Below are 9,868 nucleotides of genomic sequence, written 5' to 3' on the forward strand. Positions count from 1 at the left end.
TTTTTTTTTTTTTTTTGACAAATAGTTGAAATTTTCCATGGAAAATTATACTGTTTCCTGACCAGCTCTAGTTCTGGCCCGAATCAAGTTTAAGATTCTAGTTCAGGATTGATGGGATCAAAATCTCACAAGCTCCTCTCTAGGTATTGTGGCCCAGTTACGATTGCCATATTTCTTCCATCCAGAATTGCTTCTTGTTTTGAATCTCCCTCATAACCAATACCTGGAGGTGTATTTGGATCATGGGATTAAACTCTTTATGGTTGTTTTCCTCCTTCCCATCCACCCAAAAAACTTAGATTTCTGGCTTCAGTTTTGATTGGTGTCTATATGTGATTAAAACCCTCCCGACTTTGCCTTAGTCTTATGACCTGATGTCCCTTTGGGGTTGTGGTGGAGAAGAGGTTAGTGTACTTATGTAGTCTCTTCAGCAGAAGTTATATTTTTCTTTTTCTTTTGCATCTTTTTCTGGCCACTGTCAGACACAGGATATTGGACTAGATGGATATTGGGTCTGATCCAGTATGGCGATTCTTATGTTCCTAAATATGCACTGCTAGCTTCTTTTTCCTTTTTTGGATTGCCATTGCAAAATCATCTCAACCATAAATAATATTGTTTGATTCTAATCCAGTGTCACAGCTATTCACAAGGTACCCACATGTTTAACGACAGGAAGAATGTGTATATTTACATCAGAGGCTTTATGGCATTCAGCTAACCACACAATCCAACTGGGAGACTGTGCTGTCTAATGCAGGAGGATTAGGAGTTCCAGGAGCTTGAGGTTTTGTTCCAGCGTCACTCTGCCAGTGAGTCAATGTGTGACTGCTTAAAACCATTTTGTGACTCAGTTTACCTATCTGTAAAAAGCACATACATTATCCACTGTACCTCACAAGAGTGTTTTGAGGTTGAAATGGTGTTTTGAGAACACACTGTGGTGCTTACTCAGTCAAATACTATCGATAAGCAGCGTTTCCAGGCTGTCTGCCAGAGAAGTAAACAAAATGGGGTTTTTAAGGCTGCCACCCACATGAATAGTATGCTTGCAACACTCCTCCTTCTCTATCGTCTGTTGGGTTTATTCATAGTCACACCAAATGAGTGTGGAGTGAAATAACTTGATAATGAGTATAATTAAGACAGGTATAAATACATAAACCTTTTTAGAAAACCTTTTTCCCCCATCAAAATTTTGGCTGGGGGGAGGGGAGAGAGTGGGTGGCAGGGCAGGGTATTTTTTTTGGTGCACCATATGTGGGTGTAGTGAGTAAATGTTAGCTTTGTCTTTTTTTTTTTTTTTTGGTCCGTTAGGAGTTATGCGCCATAGCGATGTATAAACAAGAGGTGACCATTTATGCACGGCAAAAAGAGGTTTCGTGAATGATAGGAAAACAGTAAATGATGTGGAAAAACCCATTTCACACTCTGGAATCACTACCTGAGAAATCCAGATTACCATGCACTGATTATTTTTAGTGAGCAGGTTGAATGGGGTGAGTGCTGAGCTAGTATTCTGAAGAGTTGCAACAAAGCCCTCTAATATTTTTCAGGAGAAAGAACTTTAACTGCTTGCTCCAGTGTGGCTCATTGAAGTGAGTGCCAAGTGCATAAACAAAGTCCTGGAAGAACTGGCAAGCGTACAGAAGGTCAAACCCCAAAGTGCTTGTTGTTTGTGAGTAGCAGTTCTAGCAGAAGACTGGGCTGGGGTCGTAAATGGTGCTGTGCATTGCAGGTGTTGAGCAAAGGACGAAATAACTATTTGCAGTATAATAGACTGATAGTAAGCAATGCAGCACATCTGTGCTGTAGTAATCGTGCTTCGGTGGTGCACTGCAATCAGATCTGTGTGGGCAGAACCTTGCACCCATCTGGAGTCCCATTGACTTCAATAGAGGTGAAAGGTCTGCCGACCACAGATATGATCACAGGATTGGCAGCGAATGCTTTTAGGGAGTACGTAAGCTTCTTTTCAAGAAATAGCCTTCAGAAACAACTGGAGCTGGCTTGTGCTGCTGTTGTACTCCCATCTACATTGCCCAGCACCTATGCAGATCCAATAGCTTTGTATTTGTATGTATAATTTCTAGTTCATAATAGCACTTCAGACCTTATGGCACTTCTCAAGCGGTTAAATTCACTTGGCTTTCAGATATCTTCCTTGTATAACACTAGGTGAGACATGGTGATCACCAAGAAAAGCACTTCCTGCCTGGAGTATCTTGTCACCCAGTAATGCCTAGGGAGCATTGTCTGATAAGAATTTCAGCTGGTGCCTGTAATACAATGAAGCTCATGGTTCTGAATTTCTGAATTAATGGTTCTGAATTAATGAAGCATAAATGTTCCAGTGGGGGACTGCAACAATACTCATCTATTAGCATATAGAATGGAATGGATTTGGAATATGGAAGTTTTGAGTCTCATCAGTTAGCATGACACGAGCTGGAGAAATCGAATGATTTGATTTTTAATAAGAATTTCAAGAGAAATCTCTGTAGTAAAACAAAAATCATTGAAGTTGGAGGAACCTAGTAGTAAAATACTTACATGCATGTGTCCAGGCATGCACAAAAGGAGGTGTGATAGTGAGAAAGTTGCATATCCGTATGTTCTATGATCCAGTGCACAGAGCCTGATTTCTATCACCTTACATGCTAGTGAGTCATCTAAAACTGTGTCAAATGGATATAAAGTGAGATCTCCAGTGTGACTACACAAAGTGCAAGGCAGTGGAAAATCAGGCCCCTGATGTAAATAATGGTCACTCCTTTGAGCTGGGAGCCAATAATGGGAAGACGAAAGATAGGGGTTGGCTTATACTAGATAGGAGGAGCCCAGAATGCTAAAAATATCCCTTACATTAGTGGTGCCAGCGGCTATGTCTTGTCACCGTTTGGAGGAAAAGGAGCTGAGATGCCCATTTGCCCCCATTATGCTTTTGGTTCATTATCATCATTCATCAGATGCTGTGTCACATATACCATTTTCCATCCCTTTTTGGCCATGTGGTCTGGTACTGCTCAACAGCAGCAATGTGTTGATTCTGGACCGCTGACTACTACTGGCTGGCACGCTCGGCTGCAGGGTGACTTCACTGTGGCAGACAGACGGAATTGTTTCCAATGTACACCTAAGGAGGCCCTCAGTAAAGCAAACATTGATTTTGGAGGGGTGGTTTTTTTTCTACCTACCTGCTGCCAGAAGGCTGTAAATAAGATCCCTATATTTTTTCCCTATTAATACGAACCCATATTGAAACTCTGAGACCTGGCTGAGCCTTTCTGGAAGTCTGCACAGCACTAAAAAAAGCAGGTCAGCACCAGTTGTTATGGACCAGGTAGAATGAGCTCAGGCATTGGAGGCAAAGCTGAAGTCCATGGGTGGCCTATTACTCCTGGTTAACTGGGTTCATCCTGCCTTGATGGACTAACTCCCACTATTATAAATCATATAGATGTGATTTTCTTCCTGAAGTAACTTGTTTGCTTTATTTATTTGGAAAATGTCAGTAACTGCACTCTCGACAGCCTCTGCAGTTGAACTTGCCATAACTGAAGCTTACTCAAGAATGTTTAGTCTTAACAGTGTGTGGTTTCCTTTAGTGACTTCTGAACCACATTCTGAAGAGAGACGTGCTGGTACTGAAGTATGGTAAATATACTTCCAGATAAGCCACTGGTATCTCAGAAATAACCCTTTTCTCTCAAATAAAGGCAAGCCACACAGTTGAGGTGCCCTGTCTCCTAGAAGACAGAGAGATAGACACAGTCTCTCTTTCTCTCTCTCTCGATCTAGGGATTGGTTTAGAACAGAGAAACTATTTTTAGCACAGACAGCTCATTCACAGTATTATTTATATTTAAACTAAAAATTAATATTTATAATTTCCCTGAACCAAAAAAAATCAATGTTACTGGGGAAAAACAGTGCTTACAATAAATAAAACAGTTTATTTGAAGCTGGCACTAAACATCCATAGGAAACAATGGCTCTTCCCTTTAAAAACAGAGAAATAGCAAAGCAAACTAGGCAGCTATTCAAAAGTGGCTGCCTGTGAATGGCTCTCAGAAGTCAACTATAGTCGGGGTTGTGCAGCAATAGCTAAGGGATTGCTCGGGATGAGTGAAATACCCAAAGGTGCCTGTTTGGAACTTTTTTCTTTGAGTCACTTTATTTGCAATATGATAGATGGCTGTAACTGTGCTTACTCTCCAGCTAAATGCCTCTGTGGTATTCCAAACTATAGACTCTGTAGGGGTGTCCCCAGAGAGAGAGACTGACTGTTCACATCTCTCATTTTTAAGAAGGAGTAATTGTTACTATGTTTTTATTCATTTGTAGCGATTGTCAGAATCAATATGGCGCTTCAATCAATCTAAATTTTCAGCGCATGCTTTTCCACTGTGCCTGAATCAAAAACCATTGAAGTGAACGGAAAGACACTCATTAGCTTCAGTGGGCTTTGGATAAGCCCTAAACTTGCCTTTAACACCTTGTGCTTCATAAGTATTCTAATACATTGTTTGTAATGGATATGTGTATGGGAATGTGTAGGGCTGTGTGCTTCATCTGTTCCTTTTCAGACAGATTCCACTTTCCCAACTAAGCTGTAATCTCGCAGAGAATAGCGGAGAGTGGAGGCTCAGGGGAGCAGGAAAACTGCCAAAAAATATTTTGCATCACCCTTATTTCAGTTCATTAAATCTATCAATCTAAGGTCAGAAGGGACCATTAGATCATCTAGTTTGATCTTCTATATAACACAGGCCATTGCATTTCACCCAGTTGCCCCTGAATTGAGCCCAATAATTTATGTTTGACTAAAACATATCTTCCAGAAAGGCATCCAGTCTTGATTTGAAGACTCAGAGATGGAGAATCACCCCTTTCCTTGGTGGTTTGTTCCATGACCACTGTTAACCTCACTGTTAAAATTTGTGCCTTATCTCTAAATTGAATTTGTCGGGCTTTAACTTCCAGTCATTGGTTCTTGGCATTTACTTCAGGCCTCAAATCATTTTTGTGACTCTTCTTGCACCTCTCCAGGTTTTTAACTTTCTTTTTAAGAACCTAGACAGCAGAACTATACACGGTATTCCAGTATTAGTGTCGCCAGTGCTGTCTGCAGCAGTAAAATCACCTCCCATCTCCTACTCACTGTTGGGCAAAAGCAAATGCAGAACTGGCTACAGCATCAAGGCCAAGATCAGAAACATGTGAGGGGAGGGAGCGATGGGAGGAAACTCAAAAAACAAACCAAAAAAAAAAAAAAACCCCAAAACCCACCCCACAAGGTATTTACAATAACCATAAGGACATATTTTAGATGTAGACTATAATTAACCTTTAGATTGCCAAACAATATTAAAACTAATACGTCTGGAAAGAGATTTGCTTCCATGACTAACAATGACACCTATTGTACTAGCTAGGATAAAAATTGCAAGTGCATCAGCTGATCACCAGCAGGGGTCAGAGAGAATTAGCGTTATTAGGCCCATGAAGTAATAGTGGCTGGATACATTATGAGTTTGTTTCACCTTCCTCTGAAACACCAACTAGAAGCCAGGCTATTCAACTACATGACCATGGTCTTTTTCAGTATGGCAACTCTCATTGCATATTTTTTAAAACTGGCTACTCTTTTGACCAAAATGATTGCAATGTGATGCCAAAATAAAACAAGACTGATTTGGCAGGAGACAAAAAGCCCACAGATAAGTCCAAAAACATGGAGACTTGGGTGTAGAGTCAGAATCTGGGGGGAACATGGGAAATCACTGCATGGACAAAGAAGAGATGAGGGAATATAGAGGGGAAATCTAACAAACATCTTAGCTGTTTGTATACTAATGCAAGGAGTATGGGGAATAAACAGCAAGAACTAGAAATACTAGTGAATAATCACAAATATGACATAGTTGGCATCACAGAAATTTGTGGAATAATTCACATGACTGGAATATTGGTATAGAAGGGTACAGCTTGTTCAGGAGGGACAGGCAGAGAAAAAGGAGGGAAGTGTTGCTTTGTATATCAAAGATGTATGCACTTGGACTTAGGTTGAGATGGAAGTGGGTGGCAGACCTGCAGAAAGTCTCTGGTTAAGGATAAAAGGGGTAAAAAGCAAGGGTGATGTCGTGATAGGGGTCTACTATAAACCATGCAATCAGGAAGAAGATGTGGATGAGACTTTTTTAAAACAACTAACAAAATCATCCAAAACACAAGACTTGGTAGTGATGGGGGACATGGTCAGGCTGCCTGTTATTGTCTGCTGCCTGTTGCAATTTGCTGGGCTGCGACACAGAGCGCCTGTGCTGGGGCTGAGGGGGAGGAGCCGTACCTTGGAAGGAAAGTTACTGCGGAGAGACAGGCACCTTCCCACCCAATCATGGCCTCAGCAGGTCTGCAGATCTTGGGTGCTCTCGGTGGTGGGATGGCTGGGCTCCATTATCTCCTGTGCCCTGCCCATGTGGAAGGTGATGGCCTTCATTGGCAACAACATTGTGGTGGTGCAGAACAACCGGGAGGGGCTGTGGATGAATTGCATTGTGCAGAGCACAGGCCAGATGAAGTGCAAGGTTTACGACTCCATGCTGGTGCTGCCCCAGGACCTGCAGGCCGCCCATGCCATGATGGTCATCTTGGTGCTGGTGTTGCTGGTGAGCGTTGTGGGCACCAAGTGCATGAACTGCGTGGAGGATGAAGGCTCCAAGGTGTGAATCATGATGGTCTCTGGAGCCGTCTTTCTGGTCTCCAGCATCCTCTGCTGCATCCCCATATGCTGGTTGGCCAACACGATCATCCAGAACTTCCACAACCCGCCGGTGTCCGAAGCTCAGAAGAGGAAGCTGGGGGCCTCGCTCTACGTCGGCTGGGCTGCCGTGGCCCTGCTGGTTCTGGGGGCCGGCCTCCTCTACTGCACCTATCCCGAGAAGAGCACCAACTACAGCGCCTGTTACACTGCCGCCGTCTCCCAGCCCCGCAGTGACTATCCCAGCAAAAACTATGTCTGAGGGGCAGGCGGTCTGGGGTTTCTCAGTGGGGGTGGGTGGAGGGTGGAGCCCCCTCTCCACATGAGACTCCCTGTTGCAAAGCTGGCTGGTTTGGGGGTGGTGTCCTTTCATGTTGGACCAATGGTACTGGCTCCTTTGCTGGTAGAGTTTAACAATTACACCTTTTTGGAGAAAAGGGTGATGATTGCTTTAAAGGAAGCATGTGTCTGGCATCAATTCAAAAATCCATCTCTTGACATGGGCAGTCTATGCAACCGTTGACCTGTATTTAATCTGCCTTTGGTGGTGAAGAATAGTTAAAGGGTTGTGACAACTCTTGCCATATATGGATGTCTAGGACTTCCTTGACCCTTGAAAATCAGGGTTATAACCAAGGTATGACACAGAGAGTCTGCTCTGTGTGTTGGGTCAGTCGATGATCTCTTCCTGGTGATGGCTGATGATCAGGGTCCTTTCTGATGATGTTATATCGATCAACTGCTTGCATTACTGTGGGTCATGAGATGTTGTTGGTTCAGTTGTGATCCCTGGTGAGAGTGAACAGAGTTGCCCACAGGAGGCTCCATTCCTTTCTGGTGGAGAGATCCCAGAAGGCATTGTTGGGTATATATATATCTGATCTCCACTGAAAGCACAGAGTTCTTTGTTGTCATTTCCATTCCTCCGTGTGTATGTGATGCTCTTGGATGTAGCATCTGACGTGGTCTCATGTTGGAGGGACTACTTCAAAAGGTGAGGGGAAGTTAAATTTCCAGGCGCAGTCAACCCTTGTCTTCTCAGCTTAAATGGCTAGCAAGGATGGTGGTGGTTTTTTGTTGTTTTCCCTTTTGAACTTGAAATTGGACAGAGATCAATACCTAATTTGAGATAGACCAATACATTTAACCTGAGCTGAATTCAGCCTAGTGACCTTCCGGTGAACATCTCCATATCATATTAGCTCTCTCCTCCCCCTCTGCCCCCACTTATTTCTCTTTATAAACAAACAAAAACAAAATCAATAAAAAGCTATGTGCCAAATAATCCTGCAGTTTAGAAACATCTCTAACAGTTCCTGCTGAACATGTATCCCTTGACAGCTTTGGGGATAATATTTGGGTCTAAACTAGAGTTTAAAATGGCAACATGTAATTGCTAACTGCCAGGGATGGACACACACAGACTGTTTAAGAATAACCTGTTTTTCAGTGCAAAGGAATCCGGAGCTATTTGGACATGTTGATGTCTTGTAATTGAATTATTAGATGGGCAGTGAGAAGTCATATTTTTTCTTAAAAACTATGATTTTTGTTTACATACCCAGATGAAGTTTAGCATTGTGCAGTGTCCTACTCATCTTTTCCTTTCCGCAACTTTGTCTCATTTCTGTGTTGCTTACATTCTGGTTAATTTTGACTAGCAGAATGTCCACGACAATTACCTCCGTGTCTCTTTTGCCTAGAAGTGAAGGTATGGAATAAATAATAGTTTCATTAATGAAAAGATGCTACAAAATGAAATGCTCATCCTACGCATGCTACAGTGCATTTATCAGCTTGTGCCTATTTTGAAATAAATGAATATAAGTAAAAAAAAAACTGCTTCAAGCATTTAAAACATAAATCTGATGTTTTGGAAAAATAAGATAGGGAGATAACAACCCTGGGTCTGGCTGAGCTTTGCTTGTGGCATGACTTGGATTGTTGGGGTGGGTGGAAGGTGGCTTTAAGCCACCTTGATGCTCCCCTGATCCTTGGCCTGACTGGGGATCAAGTAGTCCCTAGGTGAAATTTAGAGCAGCCTAAAGGCTGCCCCAAGTTACTCTGGCTAGTGGGGGGCCCTTGGTATTGCTCAGTTGGCTGAGGATCACCAGAGTGCAATGTATTTCCGCTGCCTCCTCCCACCTCTAGCCATGTTCTCTTCTTGCTTCTCCTCATCCGCAAGACTCCTCCTATGCAGAGGGTAGAGAAGGGGAAGCATAAAATCACCTATGCTGGGTTTACACCAGAGGAATCCCTGGCATTCCTGCTAATACAGTTCTCTTGTATAAATATGTTTTCAGCTTCTGTGCTCAGGCTGTTAGCAGCAAACACCAATTGTTCAGGCTGTAGAACACTTCCTGTTGTAACCCTCTATTTCACTGGATCTATGTCTGTAACTTTCTGAAAACTTCACCTTTGGAGCTAAATCCTTTTCTTGGTCTGCTTGAAGATGCAATTTTTTTTTTGGCAAGTGGAAGTAAAATCTCAGCAGCGATTGTTGAATAATGGCTGTGTTTCAAATCCCCTTCCCCGCAATAACCATGGCTCTTTTTTAACATGGCTGCAGAAAGAATGACAGAACTGTGAAGTTTGCATAGTCCTCATTGAGGACTAACATCTTTGCGTAGTGTGATTAAAACTGGGTTTGATTTAACAAAGTTATGGCCCTTTGAAGACTGCAGGTACGTGCAATTAAAACCATATGTATTGGACATGTGTGCACATCCTGAAATTATATCACTGCAAACACTCGGGTCAAAAGTACATAGATAGTTAAGTGCACACTGGTTGGTTTGAAGAACTAAAGAGCTCAAATTCAAAGAGATTACACAAGCCTTATTTTTATCTCTTCTAAAAAATATAGGAAATCCCATGCAAAATAATAGTATAAATGCAGAGTTCAGCTTTCAAAGTTAAACAAAAATAGGCAATGTAAAAGGTTTCAAATGGCAAGTTTAACTCACTCCAGGTGGGTAAATGGAACTAGATTCAACCAGGCAGCCACTGGGTGGTGTAAATTAAACTGCCTCCCTAGCAATCCTGGAGTCTTACCCTGAAGGAGGTCAGGCAATGTTACCCTGGCTTTTCCTTTTTCTTAGTTTA

The 9,868-nt window shown here is 42.4% G+C and overlaps 1 pseudogene; it reads left to right on the forward strand.

The window, feature by feature from the left end:
- Nucleotides 1–6,400: 6,400 nt before the first annotated feature.
- Nucleotides 6,401–7,025, forward strand: LOC128830488 (claudin-4-like; annotated as a pseudogene).
- Nucleotides 7,026–9,868: the final 2,843 nt, after the last annotated feature.

This window comes from Malaclemys terrapin, chromosome 1, assembly GCF_027887155.1.
Source record: "Malaclemys terrapin pileata isolate rMalTer1 chromosome 1, rMalTer1.hap1, whole genome shotgun sequence".
Lineage (NCBI taxonomy): Eukaryota > Metazoa > Chordata > Testudines > Emydidae > Malaclemys > Malaclemys terrapin.